Below are 16,353 nucleotides of genomic sequence, written 5' to 3' on the forward strand. Positions count from 1 at the left end.
GTGACGTGCAACCAAATCAAAAAGGGGACCTCGTCCCTGGGTGGGCTTGAACCACCAACCTTTCGGTTAACAGCCGAACGCGCTAACCGATTGCGCCACAGAGACAACGGTGCTCCATGCTCGTGACTAGGCACAAGCGAAAACCCAAATGCTGGTCTCCAGGTGGACTTCAGCCCATAACAATCGGCTTTTAAGCTAAACTTGCTGAAACGGCAGAGACCGCCTTCCCACTAGCAGCTTGACAGGAACCAGAGGGTAGTTATGCTTCTCATCTCCTTTACAGACAGAAGCAGAGTGGCGCAGCGGAAGCGTGCTGGGCCCATAACCCAGAGGTCGATGGATCGAAACCATCCTCTGCTAAGCAATCAATTTTACTGTTTCCACCATTGTAATTGAGGCAAGTTCGTTTCTAGGCCAACGCATTGTTCCTCTTCTTTGGAGGTGTTTTAAGGTCTTTGTGAACGAATTTTGCTCTTCATGATAGCAGAAGTAGTCAGTCTAAGCCATGCGAATCACAGACGTCACCGACATCACCGACATCACAGCTGTCAAAGAAGCGTTGGTGGTATAGTGGTAAGCATAGCTGCCTTCCAAGCAGTTGACCCGGGTTTGATTCCCGGCCAACGCATTTCTTTCAAGGTTTTGTCACCTGTCTCCTATGCTTGCTCTTTCATGGTAAAAAATTTTGCAGCTAGAAGCACCCTTTCAGCTCCTTACATTACAATGCTCCTCCCATTACAATGCTCCTCCCAAAAGGGTCCCATGGCTCTAGAGCCTCATCTGCTACATAACAACTTTCTTGTCCTAAGTATTAAGCCACGCGAAGCTCTGTAAACATCCCAGTCTTAGTCTTCTAATGTCAAAAATATTTTGACACTTAAAAAAAAAAAAAAAAAAAAAAAAAAGTTTCAAACAGTTACAGAGATTGATCAGTGGATTGCGTGGCTAAATGCGTGGGTCAGACATGGGGGATTAGCTCAAATGGTAGAGCGCTCGCTTAGCATGCGAGAGGTAGCGGGATCGATGCCCGCATCCTCCAAAAACTTTTTGACTTTTTCAAACATCTTTTTAGCTAATGCTCATGGCACTCTTAGCCAAGCCAAAGAGTTGCACACACCCAGCTTTGCCAATCCTTCGATAGCTCAGCTGGTAGAGCGGAGGACTGTAGTAGAACAATCGGCAATCCTTAGGTCGCTGGTTCGATTCCGGCTCGAAGGACATTTTTTTGGGGGGTATGTTTTCATTTGGGATGTTTCAAGCTGCTGAAACACACACACTTCCGCTGACCCCTACTCTTAACACTAGAAACACCCTTTCCAGAGAGGTCTCCCGTCAACATTGGGACTTTAAAACAGGCACAGAGACCAAGCTTTCAGTTGAGAGCACATCTAAGGCTCGCCAAAGAACCACCTTTAGCTGTGACGTGCAACCAAATCAAAAAGGGGACCTCGTCCCTGGGTGGGCTTGAACCACCAACCTTTCGGTTAACAGCCGAACGCGCTAACCGATTGCGCCACAGAGACAACGGTGCTGCATGCTCGTGACTAGGCACAAGCGAAAACCCAAATGCTGGTCTCCAGGTGGACTTCAGCCCATAACAATCGGCTTTTAAGCTAAACTTGCTGAAACGGCAGAGACCGCCTTCCCGCTAGCAGCTTGACAGGAACCAGAGGGTAGTTATGCTTCTCATCTCCTTTACAGACAGAAGCAGAGTGGCGCAGCGGAAGCGTGCTGGGCCCATAACCCAGAGGTCGATGGATCGAAACCATCCTCTGCTAAGCAATCAATTTTACTGTTTCCACCATTGTAATTGAGGCAAGTTCGTTTCTAGGCCAACGCATTGTTCCTCTTCTTTGGAGGTGTTTTAAGGTCTTTGTGAACGAATTTTGCTCTTCATGATAGCAGAAGTAGTCAGTCTAAGCCATGCGAATCACAGACGTCACCGACATCACCGACATCACAGCTGTCAAAGAAGTGTTGGTGGTATAGTGGTAAGCATAGCTGCCTTCCAAGCAGTTGACCCGGGTTCGATTCCCGGCCAACGCATTTCTTTCAAGGTTTTGTCACCTGTCTCCTATGCTTGCTCTTTCATGGTAAAAAATTTTGCAGCTAGAAGCACCCTTTCAGCTCCTTACATTACAATGCTCCTCCCATTACAATGCTCCTCCCAAAAGGGTCCCATGGCTCTAGAGCCTCATCTGCTACATAACAACTTTCTTGTCCTAAGTATTAAGCCACGCGAAGCTCTGTAAACATCCCAGTCTTAGTCTTCTAATGTCAAAAATATTTTGACACTTAAAAAAAAAAAAAAAAAGTTTCAAACAGTTACAGAGATTGATCAGTGGATTGCGTGGCTAAATGCGTGGGTCAGACATGGGGGATTAGCTCAAATGGTAGAGCGCTCGCTTAGCATGCGAGAGGTAGCGGGATCGATGCCTGCATCCTCCAAAAACTTTTTGACTTTTTCAAACATCTTTTTAGCTAATGCTCATGGCACTCTTAGCCAAGCCAAAGAGTTGCACACACCCGGCTTTGCCAATCCTTCGATAGCTCAGCTGGTAGAGCGGAGGACTGTAGTAGAACAATCGGCAATCCTTAGGTCGCTGGTTCGATTCTGGCTCGAAGGACATTTTTTTGGGGGGTATGTTTTCATTTGGGATGTTTCAAGCTGCTGAAACACACACACTTCCGCTGACCCCTACTCTTAACACTAGAAACACCCTTTCCAGAGAGGTCTCCCGTCAACATTGGGACTTTAAAACAGGCACAGAGACCAAGCTTTCAGTTGAGAGCACATCTAAGGCTCGCCAAAGAACCACCTTTAGCTGTGACGTGCAACCAAATCAAAAAGGGGACCTCGTCCCTGGGTGGGCTTGAACCACCAACCTTTCGGTTAACAGCCGAACGCGCTAACCGATTGCGCCACAGAGACAACAGTGCTGCATGCTCGTGACTAGGCACAAGCGAAAACCCAAATGCTGGTCTCCAGGTGGACTTCAGCCCATAACAATCGGCTTTTAAGCTAAACTTGCTGAATCGGCAGAGACCGCCTTCCCGCTAGCAGCTTGACAGGAACCAGAGGGTAGTTATGCTTCTCATCTCATTTACAGACAGAAGCAGAGTGGCGCAGCGGAAGCGTGCTGGGCCCATAACCCAGAGGTCGATGGATCGAAACCATCCTCTGCTAAGCAATCAATTTTACTGTTTCCACCATTGTAATTGAGGCAAGTTCGTTTCTAGGCCAACGCATTGTTCCTCTTCTTTGGAGGTGTTTTAAGGTCTTTGTGAACGAATTTTGCTCTTCATGATAGCAGAAGTAGTCAGTCTAAGCCATGCGAATCACAGACGTCACCGACATCACCGACATCACAGCTGTCAAAGAAGCGTTGGTGGTATAGTGGTAAGCATAGCTGCCTTCCAAGCAGTTGACCCGGGTTCGATTCCCGGCCAACGCATTTCTTTCAAGGTTTTGTCACCTGTCTCCTATGCTTGCTCTTTCATGGTAAAAAATTTTGCAGCTAGAAGCACCCTTTCAGCTCCTTACATTACAATGCTCCTCCCATTACAATGCTCCTCCCAAAAGGGTCCCATGGCTCTAGAGCCTCATCTGCTACATAACAACTTTCTTGTCCTAAGTATTAAGCCACGCGAAGCTCTGTAAACATCCCAGTCTTAGTCTTCTAATGTCAAAAATATTTTGACACTTTAAAAAAAAAAAAAAAGTTTCAAACAGTTACAGAGATTGATCAGTGGATTGCGTGGCTAAATGCGTGGCTAAATGCGTGGGTCAGACATGGGGGATTAGCTCAAATGGTAGAGCGCTCGCTTAGCATGCGAGAGGTAGCGGGATCGATGCCCGCATCCTCCAAAAACTTTTTGACTTTTTCAAACATCTTTTTAGCTAATGCTCATGGCACTCTTAGCCAAGCCAAAGAGTTGCACACACCCAGCTTTGCCAATCCTTCGATAGCTCAGCTGGTAGAGCGGAGGACTGTAGTAGAACAATCGGCAATCCTTAGGTCGCTGGTTCGATTCCGGCTCGAAGGACATTTTTTTGGGGGGTATGTTTTCATTTGGGATGTTTCAAGCTGCTGAAACACACACACTTCCGCTGACCCCTACTCTTAACACTAGAAACACCCTTTCCAGAGAGGTCTCCCGTCAACATTGGGACTTTAAAACAGGCACAGAGACCAAGCTTTCAGTTGAGAGCACATCTAAGGCTCGCCAAAGAACCACCTTTAGCTGTGACGTGCAACCAAATCAAAAAGGGGACCTCGTCCCTGGGTGGGCTTGAACCAACAACCTTTTGGTTAACAGCCGAACGCGCTAACCGATTGCGCCACAGAGACAACGGTGCTGCATGCTCGTGACTAGGCACAAGCGAAAACCCAAATGCTGGTCTCCAGGTGGACTTCAGCCCATAACAATCGGCTTTTAAGCTAAACTTGCTGAAACGGCAGAGACCGCCTTCCCACTAGCAGCTTGACAGGAACCAGAGGGTAGTTATGCTTCTCATCTCCTTTACAGACAGAAGCAGAGTGGCGCAGCGGAAGCGTGCTGGGCCCATAACCCAGAGGTCGATGGATCGAAACCATCCTCTGCTAAGCAATCAATTTTACTGTTTCCACCATTGTAATTGAGGCAAGTTCGTTTCTAGGCCAACGCATTGTTCCTCTTCTTTGGAGGTGTTTTAAGGTCTTTGTGAACGAATTTTGCTCTTCATGATAGCAGAAGTAGTCAGTCTAAGCCATGCGAATCACAGACGTCACCGACATCACCGACATCACAGCTGTCACAGAAGCGTTGGTTGTATAGTGGTAAGCATAGTTGCCTTCCAAGCAGTTGACCCGGGTTCGATTCCCGGCCAATGCATTTCTTTCAAGGTTTTGTCACCTGTCTCCTATGCTTGCTCTTTCATGGTAAAAAATTTTGCAGCTAGAAGCACCCTTTCAGCTCCTTACATTACAATGCTCCTCCCATTACAATGCTCCTCCCAAAAGGGTCCCATGGCTCTAGAGCCTCATCTGCTACATAACAACTTTCTTGTCCTAAGTATTAAGCCACGCGAAGCTCTGTAAACATCCCAGTCTTAGTCTTCTAATGTCAAAAATATTTTGACACTTAAAAAAAAAAAAAAAAAAAAAAAAGTTTCAAACAGTTACAGAGATTGATCAGTGGATTGCGTGGCTAAATGCGTGGGTCAGACATGGGGGATTAGCTCAAATGGTAGAGCGCTCGCTTAGCATGCGAGAGGTAGCGGGATCGATGCCCGCATCCTCCAAAAACTTTTTGACTTTTTCAAACATCTTTTTAGCTAATGCTCATGGCACTCTTAGCCAAGCCAAAGAGTTGCACACACCCAGCTTTGCCAATCCTTCGATAGCTCAGCTGGTAGAGCGGAGGACTGTAGTAGAACAATCGGCAATCCTTAGGTCGCTGGTTCGATTCCGGCTCGAAGGACATTTTTTTGGGGGGTATGTTTTCATTTGGGATGTTTCAAGCTGCTGAAACACACACACTTCCGCTGACCCCTACTCTTAACACTAGAAACACCCTTTCCAGAGAGGTCTCCCGTCAACATTGGGACTTTAAAACAGGCACAGAGACCAAGCTTTCAGTTGAGAGCACATCTAAGGCTCGCCAAAGAACCACCTTTAGCTGTGACGTGCAACCAAATCAAAAAGGGGACCTCGTCCCTGGGTGGGCTTGAACCACCAACCTTTCGGTTAACAGCCGAACGCGCTAACCGATTGCGCCACAGAGACAACGGTGCTGCATGCTCGTGACTGGGCACAAGCGAAAACCCAAATGCTGGTCTCCAGGTGGACTTCAGCCCATAACAATCGGCTTTTAAGCTAAACTTGCTGAATCGGCAGAGACCGCCTTCCCGCTAGCAGCTTGACAGGAACCAGAGGGTAGTTATGCTTCTCATCTCATTTACAGACAGAAGCAGAGTGGCGCAGCGGAAGCGTGCTGGGCTCATAACCCAGAGGTCGATGGATCGAAACCATCCTCTGCTAAGCAATCAATTTTACTGTTTCCACCATTGTAATTGAGGCAAGTTCGTTTCTAGGCCAACGCATTGTTCCTCTTCTTTGGAGGTGTTTTAAGGTCTTTGTGAACGAATTTTGCTCTTCATGATAGCAGAAGTAGTCAGTCTAAGCCATGCGAATCACAGACGTCACCGACATCACCGACATCACAGCTGTCAAAGAAGCGTTGGTGGTATAGTGGTAAGCATAGCTGCCTTCCAAGCAGTTGACCCGGGTTCGATTCCCGGCCAACGCATTTCTTTCAAGGTTTTGTCACCTGTCTCCTATGCTTGCTCTTTCATGGTAAAAAATTTTGCAGCTAGAAGCACCCTTTCAGCTCCTTACATTACAATGCTCCTCCCATTACAATGCTCCTCCCAAAAGGGTCCCATGGCTCTAGAGCCTCATCTGCTACATAACAACTTTCTTGTCCTAAGTATTAAGCCACGTGAAGCTCTGTAAACATCCCAGTCTTAGTCTTCTAATGTCAAAAATATTTTGACACTTAAAAAAAAAAAAAAAAGTTTCAAACAGTTACAGAGATTGATCAGTGGATTGCGTGGCTAAATGCGTGGGTCAGACATGGGGGATTAGCTCAAATGGTAGAGCGCTCGCTTAGCATGCAAGAGGTAGCGGGATCGATGCCCGCATCCTCCAAAAACTTTTTGACTTTTTCAAACATCTTTTTAGCTAATGCTCATGGCACTCTTAGCCAAGCCAAAGAGTTGCACACACCCAGCTTTGCCAATCCTTCGATAGCTCAGCTGGTAGAGCGGAGGACTGTAGTAGAACAATCGGCAATCCTTAGGTCGCTGGTTCGATTCCGGCTCGAAGGACATTTTTTTGGGGGGTATGTTTTCATTTGGGATGTTTCAAGCTGCTGAAACACACACACTTCCGCTGACCCCTACTCTTAACACTAGAAACACCCTTTCCAGAGAGGTCTCCCGTCAACATTGGGACTTTAAAACAGGCACAGAGACCAAGCTTTCAGTTGAGAGCACATCTAAGGCTCGCCAAAGAACCACCTTTAGCTGTGACGTGCAACCAAATCAAAAAGGGGACCTCGTCCCTGGGTGGGCTTGAACCACCAACCTTTCGGTTAACAGCCGAACGCGCTAACCGATTGCGCCACAGAGACAACGGTGCTGCATGCTCGTGACTAGGCACAAGCGAAAACCCAAATGCTGGTCTCCAGGTGGACTTCAGCCCATAACAATCGGCTTTTAAGCTAAACTTGCTGAAACGGCAGAGACCGCCTTCCCGCTAGCAGCTTGACAGGAACCAGAGGGTAGTTATGCTTCTCATCTCCTTTACAGACAGAAGCAGAGTGGCGCAGCGGAAGCGTGCTGGGCCCATAACCCAGAGGTCGATGGATCGAAACCATCCTCTGCTAAGCAATCAATTTTACTGTTTCCACCATTGTAATTGAGGCAAGTTCGTTTCTAGGCCAACGCATTGTTCCTCTTCTTTGGAGGTGTTTTAAGGTCTTTGTGAACGAATTTTGCTCTTCATGATAGCAGAAGTAGTCAGTCTAAGCCATGCGAATCACAGACGTCACCGACATCACCGACATCACAGCTGTCAAAGAAGCGTTGGTGGTATAGTGGTAAGCATAGCTGCCTTCCAAGCAGTTGACCCGGGTTTGATTCCCGGCCAACGCATTTCTTTCAAGGTTTTGTCACCTGTCTCCTATGCTTGCTCTTTCATGGTAAAAAATTTTGCAGCTAGAAGCACCCTTTCAGCTCCTTACATTACAATGCTCCTCCCATTACAATGCTCCTCCCAAAAGGGTCCCATGGCTCTAGAGCCTCATCTGCTACATAACAACTTTCTTGTCCTAAGTATTAAGCCACGCGAAGCTCTGTAAACATCCCAGTCTTAGTCTTCTAATGTCAAAAATATTTTGACACTTAAAAAAAAAAAAAAAAAAAAAAAAAAGTTTCAAACAGTTACAGAGATTGATCAGTGGATTGCGTGGCTAAATGCGTGGGGCAGACATGGGGGATTAGCTCAAATGGTAGAGCGCTCGCTTAGCATGCGAGAGGTAGCGGGATCGATGCCCGCATCCTCCAAAAACTTTTTGACTTTTTCAAACATCTTTTTAGCTAATGCTCATGGCACTCTTAGCCAAGCCAAAGAGTTGCACACACCCAGCTTTGCCAATCCTTCGATAGCTCAGCTGGTAGAGCGGAGGACTGTAGTAGAACAATCGGCAATCCTTAGGTCGCTGGTTCGATTCCGGCTCGAAGGACATTTTTTTGGGGGGTATGTTTTCATTTGGGATGTTTCAAGCTGCTGAAACACACACACTTCCGCTGACCCCTACTCTTAACACTAGAAACACCCTTTCCAGAGAGGTCTCCCGTCAACATTGGGACTTTAAAACAGGCACAGAGACCAAGCTTTCAGTTGAGAGCACATCTAAGGCTCGCCAAAGAACCACCTTTAGCTGTGACGTGCAACCAAATCAAAAAGGGGACCTCGTCCCTGGGTGGGCTTGAACCACCAACCTTTCGGTTAACAGCCGAACGCGCTAACCGATTGCGCCACAGAGACAACGGTGCTGCATGCTCGTGACTAGGCACAAGCGAAAACCCAAATGCTGGTCTCCAGGTGGACTTCAGCCCATAACAATCGGCTTTTAAGCTAAACTTGCTGAAACGGCAGAGACCGCCTTCCCACTAGCAGCTTGACAGGAACCAGAGGGTAGTTATGCTTCTCATCTCCTTTACAGACAGAAGCAGAGTGGCGCAGCGGAAGCGTGCTGGGCCCATAACCCAGAGGTCGATGGATCGAAACCATCCTCTGCTAAGCAATCAATTTTACTGTTTCCACCATTGTAATTGAGGCAAGTTCGTTTCTAGGCCAACGCATTGTTCCTCTTCTTTGGAGGTGTTTTAAGGTCTTTGTGAACGAATTTTGCTCTTCATGATAGCAGAAGTAGTCAGTCTAAGCCATGCGAATCACAGACGTCACCGACATCACCGACATCACAGCTGTCAAAGAAGTGTTGGTGGTATAGTGGTAAGCATAGCTGCCTTCCAAGCAGTTGACCCGGGTTCGATTCCCGGCCAACGCATTTCTTTCAAGGTTTTGTCACCTGTCTCCTATGCTTGCTCTTTCATGGTAAAAAATTTTGCAGCTAGAAGCACCCTTTCAGCTCCTTACATTACAATGCTCCTCCCATTACAATGCTCCTCCCAAAAGGGTCCCATGGCTCTAGAGCCTCATCTGCTACATAACAACTTTCTTGTCCTAAGTATTAAGCCACGCGAAGCTCTGTAAACATCCCAGTCTTAGTCTTCTAATGTCAAAAATATTTTGACACTTAAAAAAAAAAAAAAAAAGTTTCAAACAGTTACAGAGATTGATCAGTGGATTGCGTGGCTAAATGCGTGGGTCAGACATGGGGGATTAGCTCAAATGGTAGAGCGCTCGCTTAGCATGCGAGAGGTAGCGGGATCGATGCCTGCATCCTCCAAAAACTTTTTGACTTTTTCAAACATCTTTTTAGCTAATGCTCATGGCACTCTTAGCCAAGCCAAAGAGTTGCACACACCCAGCTTTGCCAATCCTTCGATAGCTCAGCTGGTAGAGCGGAGGACTGTAGTAGAACAATCGGCAATCCTTAGGTCGCTGGTTCGATTCTGGCTCGAAGGACATTTTTTTGGGGGGTATGTTTTCATTTGGGATGTTTCAAGCTGCTGAAACACACACACTTCCGCTGACCCCTACTCTTAACACTAGAAACACCCTTTCCAGAGAGGTCTCCCGTCAACATTGGGACTTTAAAACAGGCACAGAGACCAAGCTTTCAGTTGAGAGCACATCTAAGGCTCGCCAAAGAACCACCTTTAGCTGTGACGTGCAACCAAATCAAAAAGGGGACCTCGTCCCTGGGTGGGCTTGAACCACCAACCTTTCGGTTAACAGCCGAACGCGCTAACCGATTGCGCCACAGAGACAACAGTGCTGCATGCTCGTGACTAGGCACAAGCGAAAACCCAAATGCTGGTCTCCAGGTGGACTTCAGCCCATAACAATCGGCTTTTAAGCTAAACTTGCTGAATCGGCAGAGACCGCCTTCCCGCTAGCAGCTTGACAGGAACCAGAGGGTAGTTATGCTTCTCATCTCATTTACAGACAGAAGCAGAGTGGCGCAGCGGAAGCGTGCTGGGCCCATAACCCAGAGGTCGATGGATCGAAACCATCCTCTGCTAAGCAATCAATTTTACTGTTTCCACCATTGTAATTGAGGCAAGTTCGTTTCTAGGCCAACGCATTGTTCCTCTTCTTTGGAGGTGTTTTAAGGTCTTTGTGAACGAATTTTGCTCTTCATGATAGCAGAAGTAGTCAGTCTAAGCCATGCGAATCACAGACGTCACCGACATCACCGACATCACAGCTGTCAAAGAAGCGTTGGTGGTATAGTGGTAAGCATAGCTGCCTTCCAAGCAGTTGACCCGGGTTCGATTCCCGGCCAATGCATTTCTTTCAAGGTTTTGTCACCTGTCTCCTATGCTTGCTCTTTCATGGTAAAAAATTTTGCAGCTAGAAGCACCCTTTCAGCTCCTTACATTACAATGCTCCTCCCATTACAATGCTCCTCCCAAAAGGGTCCCATGGCTCTAGAGCCTCATCTGCTACATAACAACTTTCTTGTCCTAAGTATTAAGCCACGCGAAGCTCTGTAAACATCCCAGTCTTAGTCTTCTAATGTCAAAAATATTTTGACACTTTAAAAAAAAAAAAAAAGTTTCAAACAGTTACAGAGATTGATCAGTGGATTGCGTGGCTAAATGCGTGGCTAAATGCGTGGGTCAGACATGGGGGATTAGCTCAAATGGTAGAGCGCTCGCTTAGCATGCGAGAGGTAGCGGGATCGATGCCCGCATCCTCCAAAAACTTTTTGACTTTTTCAAACATCTTTTTAGCTAATGCTCATGGCACTCTTAGCCAAGCCAAAGAGTTGCACACACCCAGCTTTGCCAATCCTTCGATAGCTCAGCTGGTAGAGCGGAGGACTGTAGTAGAACAATCGGCAATCCTTAGGTCGCTGGTTCGATTCCGGCTCGAAGGACATTTTTTTGGGGGGTATGTTTTCATTTGGGATGTTTCAAGCTGCTGAAACACACACACTTCCGCTGACCCCTACTCTTAACACTAGAAACACCCTTTCCAGAGAGGTCTCCCGTCAACATTGGGACTTTAAAACAGGCACAGAGACCAAGCTTTCAGTTGAGAGCACATCTAAGGCTCGCCAAAGAACCACCTTTAGCTGTGACGTGCAACCAAATCAAAAAGGGGACCTCGTCCCTGGGTGGGCTTGAACCACCAACCTTTCGGTTAACAGCCGAACGCGCTAACCGATTGCGCCACAGAGACAACGGTGCTGCATGCTCGTGACTAGGCACAAGCGAAAACCCAAATGCTGGTCTCCAGGTGGACTTCAGCCCATAACAATCGGCTTTTAAGCTAAACTTGCTGAAACGGCAGAGACCGCCTTCCCGCTAGCAGCTTGACAGGAACCAGAGGGTAGTTATGCTTCTCATCTCCTTTACAGACAGAAGCAGAGTGGCGCAGCGGAAGCGTGCTGGGCCCATAACCCAGAGGTCGATGGATCGAAACCATCCTCTGCTAAGCAATCAATTTTACTGTTTCCACCATTGTAATTGAGGCAAGTTCGTTTCTAGGCCAACGCATTGTTCCTCTTCTTTGGAGGTGTTTTAAGGTCTTTGTGAACGAATTTTGCTCTTCATGATAGCAGAAGTAGTCAGTCTAAGCCATGCGAATCACAGACGTCACCGACATCACCGACATCACAGCTGTCAAAGAAGCGTTGGTGGTATAGTGGTAAGCATAGCTGCCTTCCAAGCAGTTGACCCGGGTTTGATTCCCGGCCAACGCATTTCTTTCAAGGTTTTGTCACCTGTCTCCTATGCTTGCTCTTTCATGGTAAAAAATTTTGCAGCTAGAAGCACCCTTTCAGCTCCTTACATTACAATGCTCCTCCCATTACAATGCTCCTCCCAAAAGGGTCCCATGGCTCTAGAGCCTCATCTGCTACATAACAACTTTCTTGTCCTAAGTATTAAGCCACGCGAAGCTCTGTAAACATCCCAGTCTTAGTCTTCTAATGTCAAAAATATTTTGACACTTAAAAAAAAAAAAAAAAAGTTTCAAACAGTTACAGAGATTGATCAGTGGATTGCGTGGCTAAATGCGTGGGTCAGACATGGGGGATTAGCTCAAATGGTAGAGCGCTCGCTTAGCATGCGAGAGGTAGCGGGATCGATGCCCGCATCCTCCAAAAACTTTTTGACTTTTTCAAACATCTTTTTAGCTAATGCTCATGGCACTCTTAGCCAAGCCAAAGAGTTGCACACACCCAGCTTTGCCAATCCTTCGATAGCTCAGCTGGTAGAGCGGAGGACTGTAGTAGAACAATCGGCAATCCTTAGGTCGCTGGTTCGATTCCGGCTCGAAGGACATTTTTTTGGGGGGTATGTTTTCATTTGGGATGTTTCAAGCTGCTGAAACACACACACTTCCGCTGACCCCTACTCTTAACACTAGAAACACCCTTTCCAGAGAGGTCTCCCGTCAACATTGGGACTTTAAAACAGGCACAGAGACCAAGCTTTCAGTTGAGAGCACATCTAAGGCTCGCCAAAGAACCACCTTTAGCTGTGACGTGCAACCAAATCAAAAAGGGGACCTCGTCCCTGGGTGGGCTTGAACCACCAACCTTTCGGTTAACAGCCGAACGCGCTAACCGATTGCGCCACAGAGACAACGGTGCTGCATGCTCGTGACTGGGCACAAGCGAAAACCCAAATGCTGGTCTCCAGGTGGACTTCAGCCCATAACAATCGGCTTTTAAGCTAAACTTGCTGAATCGGCAGAGACCGCCTTCCCGCTAGCAGCTTGACAGGAACCAGAGGGTAGTTATGCTTCTCATCTCATTTACAGACAGAAGCAGAGTGGCGCAGCGGAAGCGTGCTGGGCCCATAACCCAGAGGTCGATGGATCGAAACCATCCTCTGCTAAGCAATCAATTTTACTGTTTCCACCATTGTAATTGAGGCAAGTTCGTTTCTAGGCCAACGCATTGTTCCTCTTCTTTGGAGGTGTTTTAAGGTCTTTGTGAACGAATTTTGCTCTTCATGATAGCAGAAGTAGTCAGTCTAAGCCATGCGAATCACAGACGTCACCGACATCACCGACATCACAGCTGTCAAAGAAGCGTTGGTGGTATAGTGGTAAGCATAGCTGCCTTCCAAGCAGTTGACCCGGGTTCGATTCCCGGCCAACGCATTTCTTTCAAGGTTTTGTCACCTGTCTCCTATGCTTGCTCTTTCATGGTAAAAAATTTTGCAGCTAGAAGCACCCTTTCAGCTCCTTACATTACAATGCTCCTCCCATTACAATGCTCCTCCCAAAAGGGTCCCATGGCTCTAGAGCCTCATCTGCTACATAACAACTTTCTTGTCCTAAGTATTAAGCCACGCGAAGCTCTGTAAACATCCCAGTCTTAGTCTTCTAATGTCAAAAATATTTTGACACTTAAAAAAAAAAAAAAAAGTTTCAAACAGTTACAGAGATTGATCAGTGGATTGCGTGGCTAAATGCGTGGCTAAATGCGTGGGTCAGACATGGGGGATTAGCTCAAATGGTAGAGCGCTCGCTTAGCATGCGAGAGGTAGCGGGATCGATGCCCGCATCCTCCAAAAACTTTTTGACTTTTTCAAACATCTTTTTAGCTAATGCTCATGGCACTCTTAGCCAAGCCAAAGAGTTGCACACACCCAGCTTTGCCAATCCTTCGATAGCTCAGCTGGTAGAGCGGAGGACTGTAGTAGAACAATCGGCAATCCTTAGGTCGCTGGTTCGATTCCGGCTCGAAGGACATTTTTTTGGGGGGTATGTTTTCATTTGGGATGTTTCAAGCTGCTGAAACACACACACTTCCGCTGACCCCTACTCTTAACACTAGAAACACCCTTTCCAGAGAGGTCTCCCGTCAACATTGGGACTTTAAAACAGGCACAGAGACCAAGCTTTCAGTTGAGAGCACATCTAAGGCTCGCCAAAGAACCACCTTTAGCTGTGACGTGCAACCAAATCAAAAAGGGGACCTCGTCCCTGGGTGGGCTTGAACCAACAACCTTTTGGTTAACAGCCGAACGCGCTAACCGATTGCGCCACAGAGACAACGGTGCTGCATGCTCGTGACTAGGCACAAGCGAAAACCCAAATGCTGGTCTCCAGGTGGACTTCAGCCCATAACAATCGGCTTTTAAGCTAAACTTGCTGAAACGGCAGAGACCGCCTTCCCACTAGCAGCTTGACAGGAACCAGAGGGTAGTTATGCTTCTCATCTCCTTTACAGACAGAAGCAGAGTGGCGCAGCGGAAGCGTGCTGGGCCCATAACCCAGAGGTCGATGGATCGAAACCATCCTCTGCTAAGCAATCAATTTTACTGTTTCCACCATTGTAATTGAGGCAAGTTCGTTTCTAGGCCAACGCATTGTTCCTCTTCTTTGGAGGTGTTTTAAGGTCTTTGTGAACGAATTTTGCTCTTCATGATAGCAGAAGTAGTCAGTCTAAGCCATGCGAATCACAGACGTCACCGACATCACCGACATCACAGCTGTCACAGAAGCGTTGGTGGTATAGTGGTAAGCATAGTTGCCTTCCAAGCAGTTGACCCGGGTTCAATTCCCGGCCAATGCATTTCTTTCAAGGTTTTGTCACCTGTCTCCTATGCTTGCTCTTTCATGGTAAAAAATTTTGCAGCTAGAAGCACCCTTTCAGCTCCTTACATTACAATGCTCCTCCCATTACAATGCTCCTCCCAAAAGGGTCCCATGGCTCTAGAGCCTCATCTGCTACATAACAACTTTCTTGTCCTAAGTATTAAGCCACGCGAAGCTCTGTAAACATCCCAGTCTTAGTCTTCTAATGTCAAAAATATTTTGACACTTAAAAAAAAAAAAAAAAAAAAAAAAGTTTCAAACAGTTACAGAGATTGATCAGTGGATTGCGTGGCTAAATGCGTGGGTCAGACATGGGGGATTAGCTCAAATGGTAGAGCGCTCGCTTAGCATGCGAGAGGTAGCGGGATCGATGCCCGCATCCTCCAAAAACTTTTTGACTTTTTCAAACATCTTTTTAGCTAATGCTCATGGCACTCTTAGCCAAGCCAAAGAGTTGCACACACCCAGCTTTGCCAATCCTTCGATAGCTCAGCTGGTAGAGCGGAGGACTGTAGTAGAACAATCGGCAATCCTTATGTCGCTGGTTCGATTCCGGCTCGAAGGACATTTTTTTGGGGGGTATGTTTTCATTTGGGATGTTTCAAGCTGCTGAAACACACACACTTCCGCTGACCCCTACTCTTAACACTAGAAACACCCTTTCCAGAGAGGTCTCCCGTCAACATTGGGACTTTAAAACAGGCACAGAGACCAAGCTTTCAGTTGAGAGCACATCTAAGGCTCGCCAAAGAACCACCTTTAGCTGTGACGTGCAACCAAATCAAAAAGGGGACCTCGTCCCTGGGTGGGCTTGAACCACCAACCTTTCGGTTAACAGCCGAACGCGCTAACCGATTGCGCCACAGAGACAACGGTGCTGCATGCTCGTGACTAGGCACAAGCGAAAACCCAAATGCTGGTCTCCAGGTGGACTTCAGCCCATAACAATCGGCTTTTAAGCTAAACTTGCTGAAACGGCAGAGACCGCCTTCCCACTAGCAGCTTGACAGGAACCAGAGGGTAGTTATGCTTCTCATCTCCTTTACAGACAGAAGCAGAGTGGCGCAGCGGAAGCGTGCTGGGCCCATAACCCAGAGGTCGATGGATCGAAACCATCCTCTGCTAAGCAATCAATTTTACTGTTTCCACCATTGTAATTGAGGCAAGTTCGTTTCTAGGCCAACGCATTGTTCCTCTTCTTTGGAGGTGTTTTAAGGTCTTTGTGAACGAATTTTGCTCTTCATGATAGCAGAAGTAGTCAGTCTAAGCCATGCGAATCACAGACGTCACCGACATCACCGACATCACAGCTGTCAAAGAAGCGTTGGTGGTATAGTGGTAAGCATAGCTGCCTTCCAAGCAGTTGACCCGGGTTTGATTCCCGGCCAACGCATTTCTTTCAAGGTTTTGTCACCTGTCTCCTATGCTTGCTCTTTCATGGTAAAAAATTTTGCAGCTAGAAGCACCCTTTCAGCTCCTTACATTACAATGCTCCTCCCATTACAATGCTCCTCCCAAAAGGGTCCCATGGCTCTAGAGCCTCATCTGCTACATA

At 47.2% G+C, this 16,353-nt stretch overlaps 38 non-coding genes across 38 annotated transcripts; 28 read left to right on the forward strand and 10 right to left on the reverse strand.

Moving 5' to 3' along the window:
- Nucleotides 1–31: 31 nt before the first annotated feature.
- On the reverse strand, nt 32–105 carry TRNAN-GUU (transfer RNA asparagine (anticodon GUU)). Its single transcript has one exon. It is a non-coding gene; the product is annotated as a tRNA-Asn (tRNA).
- A 451-nt stretch (nt 106–556) lies between these two features.
- Nucleotides 557–628, forward strand: TRNAG-UCC (transfer RNA glycine (anticodon UCC)). Its single transcript has one exon. It is a non-coding gene; the product is annotated as a tRNA-Gly (tRNA).
- A 338-nt stretch (nt 629–966) lies between these two features.
- On the forward strand, nt 967–1,039 carry TRNAA-AGC (transfer RNA alanine (anticodon AGC)). Its single transcript has one exon. It is a non-coding gene; the product is annotated as a tRNA-Ala (tRNA).
- A 92-nt stretch (nt 1,040–1,131) lies between these two features.
- On the forward strand, nt 1,132–1,218 carry TRNAY-GUA (transfer RNA tyrosine (anticodon GUA)). Its single transcript is given in 2 exon segments — nt 1,132–1,168; nt 1,183–1,218. It is a non-coding gene; the product is annotated as a tRNA-Tyr (tRNA).
- Nucleotides 1,219–1,449: 231 nt separating this feature from the next.
- TRNAN-GUU (transfer RNA asparagine (anticodon GUU)) lies at nt 1,450–1,523 on the reverse strand. The gene has a single exon. It is a non-coding gene; the product is annotated as a tRNA-Asn (tRNA).
- Nucleotides 1,524–1,974: 451 nt separating this feature from the next.
- TRNAG-UCC (transfer RNA glycine (anticodon UCC)) lies at nt 1,975–2,046 on the forward strand. Its single transcript has one exon. It is a non-coding gene; the product is annotated as a tRNA-Gly (tRNA).
- An 812-nt stretch (nt 2,047–2,858) lies between these two features.
- TRNAN-GUU (transfer RNA asparagine (anticodon GUU)) lies at nt 2,859–2,932 on the reverse strand. Its single transcript has one exon. It is a non-coding gene; the product is annotated as a tRNA-Asn (tRNA).
- Nucleotides 2,933–3,383: 451 nt separating this feature from the next.
- On the forward strand, nt 3,384–3,455 carry TRNAG-UCC (transfer RNA glycine (anticodon UCC)). The gene has a single exon. It is a non-coding gene; the product is annotated as a tRNA-Gly (tRNA).
- A 340-nt stretch (nt 3,456–3,795) lies between these two features.
- TRNAA-AGC (transfer RNA alanine (anticodon AGC)) lies at nt 3,796–3,868 on the forward strand. Its single transcript has one exon. It is a non-coding gene; the product is annotated as a tRNA-Ala (tRNA).
- Nucleotides 3,869–3,960: 92 nt separating this feature from the next.
- On the forward strand, nt 3,961–4,047 carry TRNAY-GUA (transfer RNA tyrosine (anticodon GUA)). The gene is given in 2 exon segments: nt 3,961–3,997; nt 4,012–4,047. It is a non-coding gene; the product is annotated as a tRNA-Tyr (tRNA).
- Nucleotides 4,048–5,211: 1,164 nt separating this feature from the next.
- Nucleotides 5,212–5,284, forward strand: TRNAA-AGC (transfer RNA alanine (anticodon AGC)). The gene has a single exon. It is a non-coding gene; the product is annotated as a tRNA-Ala (tRNA).
- Nucleotides 5,285–5,376: 92 nt separating this feature from the next.
- TRNAY-GUA (transfer RNA tyrosine (anticodon GUA)) lies at nt 5,377–5,463 on the forward strand. The gene is given in 2 exon segments: nt 5,377–5,413; nt 5,428–5,463. It is a non-coding gene; the product is annotated as a tRNA-Tyr (tRNA).
- Nucleotides 5,464–5,694: 231 nt separating this feature from the next.
- On the reverse strand, nt 5,695–5,768 carry TRNAN-GUU (transfer RNA asparagine (anticodon GUU)). The gene has a single exon. It is a non-coding gene; the product is annotated as a tRNA-Asn (tRNA).
- A 451-nt stretch (nt 5,769–6,219) lies between these two features.
- TRNAG-UCC (transfer RNA glycine (anticodon UCC)) lies at nt 6,220–6,291 on the forward strand. The gene has a single exon. It is a non-coding gene; the product is annotated as a tRNA-Gly (tRNA).
- Nucleotides 6,292–6,784: 493 nt separating this feature from the next.
- On the forward strand, nt 6,785–6,871 carry TRNAY-GUA (transfer RNA tyrosine (anticodon GUA)). Its single transcript is given in 2 exon segments — nt 6,785–6,821; nt 6,836–6,871. It is a non-coding gene; the product is annotated as a tRNA-Tyr (tRNA).
- Nucleotides 6,872–7,102: 231 nt separating this feature from the next.
- On the reverse strand, nt 7,103–7,176 carry TRNAN-GUU (transfer RNA asparagine (anticodon GUU)). The gene has a single exon. It is a non-coding gene; the product is annotated as a tRNA-Asn (tRNA).
- A 451-nt stretch (nt 7,177–7,627) lies between these two features.
- TRNAG-UCC (transfer RNA glycine (anticodon UCC)) lies at nt 7,628–7,699 on the forward strand. The gene has a single exon. It is a non-coding gene; the product is annotated as a tRNA-Gly (tRNA).
- Nucleotides 7,700–8,037: 338 nt separating this feature from the next.
- On the forward strand, nt 8,038–8,110 carry TRNAA-AGC (transfer RNA alanine (anticodon AGC)). The gene has a single exon. It is a non-coding gene; the product is annotated as a tRNA-Ala (tRNA).
- A 92-nt stretch (nt 8,111–8,202) lies between these two features.
- Nucleotides 8,203–8,289, forward strand: TRNAY-GUA (transfer RNA tyrosine (anticodon GUA)). Its single transcript is given in 2 exon segments — nt 8,203–8,239; nt 8,254–8,289. It is a non-coding gene; the product is annotated as a tRNA-Tyr (tRNA).
- A 231-nt stretch (nt 8,290–8,520) lies between these two features.
- Nucleotides 8,521–8,594, reverse strand: TRNAN-GUU (transfer RNA asparagine (anticodon GUU)). The gene has a single exon. It is a non-coding gene; the product is annotated as a tRNA-Asn (tRNA).
- A 451-nt stretch (nt 8,595–9,045) lies between these two features.
- Nucleotides 9,046–9,117, forward strand: TRNAG-UCC (transfer RNA glycine (anticodon UCC)). Its single transcript has one exon. It is a non-coding gene; the product is annotated as a tRNA-Gly (tRNA).
- Nucleotides 9,118–9,929: 812 nt separating this feature from the next.
- On the reverse strand, nt 9,930–10,003 carry TRNAN-GUU (transfer RNA asparagine (anticodon GUU)). The gene has a single exon. It is a non-coding gene; the product is annotated as a tRNA-Asn (tRNA).
- Nucleotides 10,004–10,454: 451 nt separating this feature from the next.
- On the forward strand, nt 10,455–10,526 carry TRNAG-UCC (transfer RNA glycine (anticodon UCC)). Its single transcript has one exon. It is a non-coding gene; the product is annotated as a tRNA-Gly (tRNA).
- Nucleotides 10,527–10,866: 340 nt separating this feature from the next.
- TRNAA-AGC (transfer RNA alanine (anticodon AGC)) lies at nt 10,867–10,939 on the forward strand. Its single transcript has one exon. It is a non-coding gene; the product is annotated as a tRNA-Ala (tRNA).
- A 92-nt stretch (nt 10,940–11,031) lies between these two features.
- On the forward strand, nt 11,032–11,118 carry TRNAY-GUA (transfer RNA tyrosine (anticodon GUA)). The gene is given in 2 exon segments: nt 11,032–11,068; nt 11,083–11,118. It is a non-coding gene; the product is annotated as a tRNA-Tyr (tRNA).
- Nucleotides 11,119–11,349: 231 nt separating this feature from the next.
- On the reverse strand, nt 11,350–11,423 carry TRNAN-GUU (transfer RNA asparagine (anticodon GUU)). Its single transcript has one exon. It is a non-coding gene; the product is annotated as a tRNA-Asn (tRNA).
- Nucleotides 11,424–11,874: 451 nt separating this feature from the next.
- TRNAG-UCC (transfer RNA glycine (anticodon UCC)) lies at nt 11,875–11,946 on the forward strand. The gene has a single exon. It is a non-coding gene; the product is annotated as a tRNA-Gly (tRNA).
- Nucleotides 11,947–12,275: 329 nt separating this feature from the next.
- TRNAA-AGC (transfer RNA alanine (anticodon AGC)) lies at nt 12,276–12,348 on the forward strand. The gene has a single exon. It is a non-coding gene; the product is annotated as a tRNA-Ala (tRNA).
- A 92-nt stretch (nt 12,349–12,440) lies between these two features.
- On the forward strand, nt 12,441–12,527 carry TRNAY-GUA (transfer RNA tyrosine (anticodon GUA)). Its single transcript is given in 2 exon segments — nt 12,441–12,477; nt 12,492–12,527. It is a non-coding gene; the product is annotated as a tRNA-Tyr (tRNA).
- Nucleotides 12,528–12,758: 231 nt separating this feature from the next.
- TRNAN-GUU (transfer RNA asparagine (anticodon GUU)) lies at nt 12,759–12,832 on the reverse strand. The gene has a single exon. It is a non-coding gene; the product is annotated as a tRNA-Asn (tRNA).
- A 451-nt stretch (nt 12,833–13,283) lies between these two features.
- On the forward strand, nt 13,284–13,355 carry TRNAG-UCC (transfer RNA glycine (anticodon UCC)). The gene has a single exon. It is a non-coding gene; the product is annotated as a tRNA-Gly (tRNA).
- A 340-nt stretch (nt 13,356–13,695) lies between these two features.
- On the forward strand, nt 13,696–13,768 carry TRNAA-AGC (transfer RNA alanine (anticodon AGC)). The gene has a single exon. It is a non-coding gene; the product is annotated as a tRNA-Ala (tRNA).
- A 92-nt stretch (nt 13,769–13,860) lies between these two features.
- Nucleotides 13,861–13,947, forward strand: TRNAY-GUA (transfer RNA tyrosine (anticodon GUA)). Its single transcript is given in 2 exon segments — nt 13,861–13,897; nt 13,912–13,947. It is a non-coding gene; the product is annotated as a tRNA-Tyr (tRNA).
- A 756-nt stretch (nt 13,948–14,703) lies between these two features.
- Nucleotides 14,704–14,775, forward strand: TRNAG-UCC (transfer RNA glycine (anticodon UCC)). The gene has a single exon. It is a non-coding gene; the product is annotated as a tRNA-Gly (tRNA).
- A 336-nt stretch (nt 14,776–15,111) lies between these two features.
- Nucleotides 15,112–15,184, forward strand: TRNAA-AGC (transfer RNA alanine (anticodon AGC)). The gene has a single exon. It is a non-coding gene; the product is annotated as a tRNA-Ala (tRNA).
- A 92-nt stretch (nt 15,185–15,276) lies between these two features.
- Nucleotides 15,277–15,363, forward strand: TRNAY-GUA (transfer RNA tyrosine (anticodon GUA)). The gene is given in 2 exon segments: nt 15,277–15,313; nt 15,328–15,363. It is a non-coding gene; the product is annotated as a tRNA-Tyr (tRNA).
- Nucleotides 15,364–15,594: 231 nt separating this feature from the next.
- Nucleotides 15,595–15,668, reverse strand: TRNAN-GUU (transfer RNA asparagine (anticodon GUU)). Its single transcript has one exon. It is a non-coding gene; the product is annotated as a tRNA-Asn (tRNA).
- A 451-nt stretch (nt 15,669–16,119) lies between these two features.
- Nucleotides 16,120–16,191, forward strand: TRNAG-UCC (transfer RNA glycine (anticodon UCC)). Its single transcript has one exon. It is a non-coding gene; the product is annotated as a tRNA-Gly (tRNA).
- Nucleotides 16,192–16,353: the final 162 nt, after the last annotated feature.

Source organism: Hyla sarda, chromosome 3, assembly GCF_029499605.1.
Source record: "Hyla sarda isolate aHylSar1 chromosome 3, aHylSar1.hap1, whole genome shotgun sequence".
NCBI lineage: Eukaryota > Metazoa > Chordata > Amphibia > Anura > Hylidae > Hyla > Hyla sarda.